This window comes from Ochlerotatus camptorhynchus, unplaced genomic scaffold, assembly GCF_037179485.1.
Source record: "Ochlerotatus camptorhynchus isolate MF236.1 unplaced genomic scaffold, CSIRO-AGI_Acam_v1.1 ptg000361l, whole genome shotgun sequence".
Taxonomy (NCBI): domain Eukaryota; kingdom Metazoa; phylum Arthropoda; class Insecta; order Diptera; family Culicidae; genus Ochlerotatus; species Ochlerotatus camptorhynchus.
The window spans coordinates 6,978,924-6,985,000 of record NW_027040849.1 but is presented as its reverse complement, the minus strand read 5'-3'; the positions used below and the strand labels follow the sequence as shown (position 1 = coordinate 6,985,000).

General features: G+C 39.6%; 1 protein-coding gene across 3 annotated transcripts in view; it reads left to right on the top strand.

Annotated features, from left to right (window-relative positions):
• The window catches only part of LOC135709451 (uncharacterized), a 187,581-nt gene that overhangs the window by 154,423 nt on the left and 27,081 nt on the right, over positions 1 to 6,077 (top strand). The window lies entirely within an intron of this gene.

Sequence of the window (6,077 nt, the reverse complement as noted above, 5' to 3'; positions counted from 1 at the left end):
TAATTTGAAAAAAGGCCGATATTTCATCTCAAATATCATAGAAATAGATGCATCGGCATTTTTTTAAATTAGGAAAATTATTTCCAAATCTCAGGAAATCATTCAATATGGTTCTGTGGAACGAAATAACAAATATCTTTCCTCAAATATATTAAAGTAGGTCCACTGGATGTTCGGAAATACGTATTAACAATTTCGGATCTCAGGATCCATGTTATTTACCGGTCAAATTCATTTGTCGATATAAATAATGCAAACTGCAATCAAATCCTGATGAATGTGGACGTCTAAGTGGAATACCTGTATAAATAGAGAGAGAATGATTAGTAATTTGCATTTAATTCCACTACCTTAGTTGTTTATCCTTGGCAGATACGCGTATTTCGTCTAGAATGTGCAGATTTCTTCAGTGTCTTATACTAATACTCGACTTGTATTAGTACAAGACTCTGAAGAAGTCTGCACATTGTAGACGAAATACGCGTATCTGTCAAGGATAAGCAACTAAGTTAGTGGAATTAAATGGAAATTACTAATCCTTCTTTCTCTCTTTATACAATTTTGATACTTTCTAGGGCTGCAAACATTGATATTTAATCCTGAAAACAAATAAAATTATCTAATAATGAAACGTTATCATTAGCAAATGTTGTACATTAGACTGATGCAAATTTTGATATTTTCGCTCCACAGTGCTCATACGGTTCCAAATCGGGTCCTGATTAGTCTCCCAAAATTTGAACTCATTTGCAAAAAAACTGACTTGGCACAAACCATTTGAAGTTTATATGGAAATTACTATGGGAAATCAAAACTTTTTGTTCATTGTCTTCTTACCTTTTTCCATATTGCACTGTTCAAAAATTCAAAAGCTATACTTATGGAAAATTTTCTCAGCTTCAACTTAGCAGAATATAGTTGTTGAGCCAAACGTCAAATAAAATAGTTATTAATTGTTAAATAAGATTGATAATCTTATGGCATGATCAAGCAGCTGTTTTGTGAGCAGCACTGTATCTTGCAGTGTGACATAGTAGCCATGATTTTTGTGCTCTATTCCAAGCGCCAGAAACACCAATGTTGCCTGCTGAACAGTTGATTGAGCATAATCGTAAGACATTAGTGGCTTGAATTATTGATAACTTTTGATGCTTACATTATATTAAAAAGTAGTTAAGCACAAAGTTGTAGCTGAGAAAATTTTCTACGAGCTCAGTTATCATTTTTTAAAGCAGAGCGATATGGTAAATTGTTAGATGGCTATGAACAAAACATTTGGTTTTCCTATAGTAATTTCCATATAAACTTCAAATGGTTTGTACCAAGTCAGTTTCTTATCGAATGAGTTCAAATTTTGGGAGACTAATCAGGACCCGATTTGGAACCGTTTGAGCACTGTGAAGCAAAAATGTCAAAATTTGCATCAGTCTATTGTACATTTTTGTATATTTTTAAGGGCAGTCAGCTTCTGAGTGGGCCGATTTGAAATAAGGGTCTTGCGCGGCGAACCATAGATCTGAGTCTAGTTGTCCGATTTTTATTCCTCATACACCATTACCACAGTGTTAAAAAATGATTATAAATTCAAAAAACTGCCACTTCAAATCCACAAACATATCAAGATACAAACGCAAATTGGAGAACCTTCTATACAGGGAAAGTGATATAAAAGTTATGGATTTCCATCGATTTTGGGACAATAACGTGTTAGGGAGAGGACCAGTCCGGGACGAGTTCACTGTATTTGACGTGGATCGGACTGTTTGGTTCACTCGAATGTAGTATTTTGCCCCTCTTCAACACTTGGCCAACATCATTAAGTGGTCATTCACTGATTCACTGATTGTCCCAGAGGTCATCTGCAATGCACTTGACTTGCAACGAAGGAGTCATAAATATTGAATGGATGCGAAAATTTTCCACTTTTCCCACCCAACAGTCAGTGGCTACTCAACAAGTGTCCATTCAACACGAATGTTGTCACAGTTACTGGGTGTAGGTGACATGAAGAAAACGTTCAACTCACTGACTGAATCGGCATCATTATCCTTTATGACCGAAAGCAAAAGTGCTTGAAAATTCACCGGCACTTGTTCGTGTTTTTTCGAGTTGTCAACCGGACATACGCGGATTCCCCCTCCGGGCCCTCCGAGCTCCAGTCAAGATGAGAAGGGAAATCGTAAAATCGGAAGAATAACTTGACCAAGGCAGGCTGGAAAAAATCTCTTTGGCTAGGCAGTCAGTGACCGGCTAAAAGGGAAATGAATAGAAAAGAAGAAAAAGATAAATCCTCGTCATAACCGTCAACGGATTGCACAGATTCTTGCACCGACCGGTGCGCGATGCTTGTGGATGATTTGTGCTATTTTTATATTTCCGGCTTGGCCGACTCTCCGACAAGTCATAAATAATCTTTGGTTTTCCAGACCATCATCGTCATCGTCTTTTCAGAGGCAACGTCCAACCTGTGACAAGTGGCTCGCGCCGTTTTCCTCTTATTCTGTTTTTTTGTTGACCATCACATGAAACGGCCGGGCGGCGTTTAGCACAGCAGCATAAATTGGACATTTTCGTGGTATGTCACCACCGTCACCACCATTCCGATTCATTCATTCCACGACGACGGGATAGGAATGCTGCAAGACCACACTTTCTGTCAGGGCAGATATGACGAGATGATTAAAGCTACACTGCAGCAGAATTCAATCAAAAGTCATTGCAGTTGTGTGTGTGTTCATGTAAATAGAAAAACTTACTTTTGAGAAAAGTAAATGTATAGACCTAAGGGTCACTTTCAGTGACCTTGCCAAGCACCTTCATTATGTCACTGTTCCCCAACGTGACCACCGTGGGGTACCTGGTTAACTCATCAACGCTAATCCAAATGGACATGCTCCGAGCCGTGCTTGTGTCTGTGCTCATCATAACAAACACCACCCGATGGGGACGGGCATTACAGTTGGGGAGCATCCATTTAGTACGTTACCCCTCCCCCTTTCATGACGATTATCCTATACCTTATACATTGGTATCTGAACCCCTCCTCCTTCCTTTGTGACGTACTTACTGGATCGCCCCTTATCTCTTTTTTCTCTCTCTGTCTGGTATGCCTGTCCAAGTGTCTGACAGACTGCATTTTTTGATACATGGCCCCCTCTGTTCGAGCCATCATACCAGACGCTTCATCATCCATCCTGTTGCAGGTGTCAATGCGTGTTGGTAATGCAATTCGTTATTTTATTATGCAGTTGACAGAACTGCTGCCTTCTTGCGCACCGTTTCAAACTTCATTTTCAATGCATTGGCAAACGACGACGATCGATGCTTCCAACTCGCGACGCTAGGAGTGCAGTAGCGGATTTGAATAGGGATGTCAGAAAATAATGCATTATTGCGGTTAATTGAGATGGTAACCGATTAATTTGGAATCGATTATCACCGTGCATACTGAATCGATTGACGTAAACTACTGTCGACTGTTGGCCATTCAGAAGGAAATTTTTCGACTAATCAGTCAATTCAGCGATTAAAACAACTAATGTTCTTTACGCTCAATGTTTCAATGCACAATGCACTGTGTAGCGTTTGAAAAATTAATGTTATTTTCTACGATACATAGCGCACACGTAATTAACGCTTGATTTGGCGTAAATTTACACGATATTTCATATGAATTTAAGCGCAATATCCACTAGCGTGCACAGGAATCCTGTGAAGGAGGGGCAATTGTTTTTTCTATGGTGCATTTAATCTGGAGATAGGGAGTACTCCAAAGTGCGTGGGAGATGGTGATGTCCACCCACCACTGTTTCCCTACTGTTCAATTTAGATAATTTTATTTATTTTTTACTCCGGTGGTGGTTCATCTTCTTCAATGGAAACTGCTTTCAGACAGCCAATGGAATTGGCAATTTAATCCCATCGACAATGTCGATGATGATCAGTTCGTCAAATGGTTGCAATAGTAGGGCTTTAACTGAAATGATACATTTGCTGCAATGTTGTTGCCTTGGTGGTTGGATTCAGCTGAAGTCACTTCAGATGGTGGTGATAGCACCGACAAACCGACATGAATGACCAATAAGAATCACATTCTCTGTTCGGATTTCTTCAGATTATTCTTTGGAATCACCGTCAGCTGTTAGCAAACGGTGATTCCAAAGAATAATTCCTGAAGAAATCCGAACAAAAATCAAAGAATTTAGTTTCCAATCCGTCTCCCTCTTGCAAATGGATCTCGCTTTACTTTAGTGCAGATCGACAGATCGATTCCTGTAAACTAATCGTGTATCTTCACACTTTATATCTTAGGTTAGGTAGCCTAAAGCTGACTGATCGACCGGTACTTGTGCTATAATTATTCTAACTAATTTTCAATAAATTAAGATTTTATTTCACCGTTATACTATTTAGAGGAATTACAATGTTTTGATAAAACCACGCTACCACGTTCGGTGAATAATAATTGTTTTTTGTTTGTTTTGATTACGGTCTTACGTATGCGCTTTCTTGTTCATGCTGCTCCTAGTTGCCAGTATAGCTCCTTTTCGACTTTGCTCCTGCTGCTTCAACCAGAACTGAACCTTCTTCTCGAACGACATTTCCTTCTCACACTTCAATTTGTCGCCTTCAGCGATGACCTTCTTCACGTCTTGAAACTGCTCGTGCATCTTCTTACGCTCACTAGTGAACTTGGCTTCTTCTTCCAGCTGTCTCTGCAGCATCTCCCGTTCCTCCTTCAGTTGTTGCTGTTTCAACTTCCTATCTTGCAGCAGCTTCTTTTCGAGGAACTCCTTCTCCGAGGCGCTTTTCTCGCAGAATCATCTCATCCTCCAAAGCCTTCTCCTTTGCGCGCTGTTCTTCCTCCATCTGGCGTATTGCATCGTTCAGACCCATGGTCGAGTCCGAAATAGATGTTCCACCTTCACTTTTGGACGTCGAGCTCCATTTCTTGCTTCCGGTATTTTTCGGTGCTTTCGGTACCTGGAGTTCATTGCTGCACTTGTCACAGCTCCAATCTGCGTCCTTTATAACGTCCGTCACTCCGACGCAGGAGAAATGAGCCCACAATTGGCAAGTATCGCACTGTACCATGTCGCTTATTTGGTTCGACTTCCTGCATTTCATGCAATCTCCCACGGTCGAGTCCATCCTTTAAAGTAGTAGTAAATTCTTTGATTTTCGTTCGGATTTCTTCAGGAATTATCCTTTGGAATCACCGTTTCCAAAGAATAATTCCTGAAGAAATCCGAACATTCTCCTTTCGCATACACACTGCGTCGACAAGTACAAGGTTCAAACAGTGCGCATAGCAGTGAACAAACAGTATATTGCTCTTGATCAATCCAATCTTGATCAGTGGTGTTGAGTACTTGGCACTGATGAAGTCTGCAAGTAGTAGACAAAATATGCGTATCTGTCAAAAGAAAATAAACCGGCACACTCAAAGCTCTTCATAAAAGTATATTGCTATTTTCGTCCTTGCACTTGGCTTGTCCTCCAGCAGTGCTGCCAGCCATTGGGCTATCGGTACTCTCTTCAAACTTTCCTCAAAATCCCTTTAGAATTTCACTCAAAATTTAATTTTCTCGTATTCTGTTCGGAATTATGTTGGAACTATCTGCAGGATTCACTAGAAATTATTCGCAGAGTTTTCTTGGAATACTCCCCAGAAATCCCTTGGAACTGAATGCAGATTTTTTTAGAACTCTCCTAAGAGTTCTTTTGATATTCTTCTCAGAAGTCCAATTGAATTATGCTTAGATCTCTTCATGATTTTTACTCAGAACACCTTGAAAGTCAAATTCCTTTAGAGTTTCAGAGTTTTTTCCCGGAATGAGCTAGAAAGTATCATCGGAATTCGCTTGAAATTTTGTTCCCTTTGAAATTTCACTCAAAATTTGATTTTCTCGGTATTCTTTTCGAAATTATCTTGGAACTATCCGCAGGATACACTAGAAATTATCCGTAGATTTTTTTTGGGATTCTTCCCAGAATTATTTTGGAACTGTCCTAAGAATTCAATATCTTTGAGGTTATTCTCGGAATATTTTAGAACATTTTTTTTCTCAGAACAC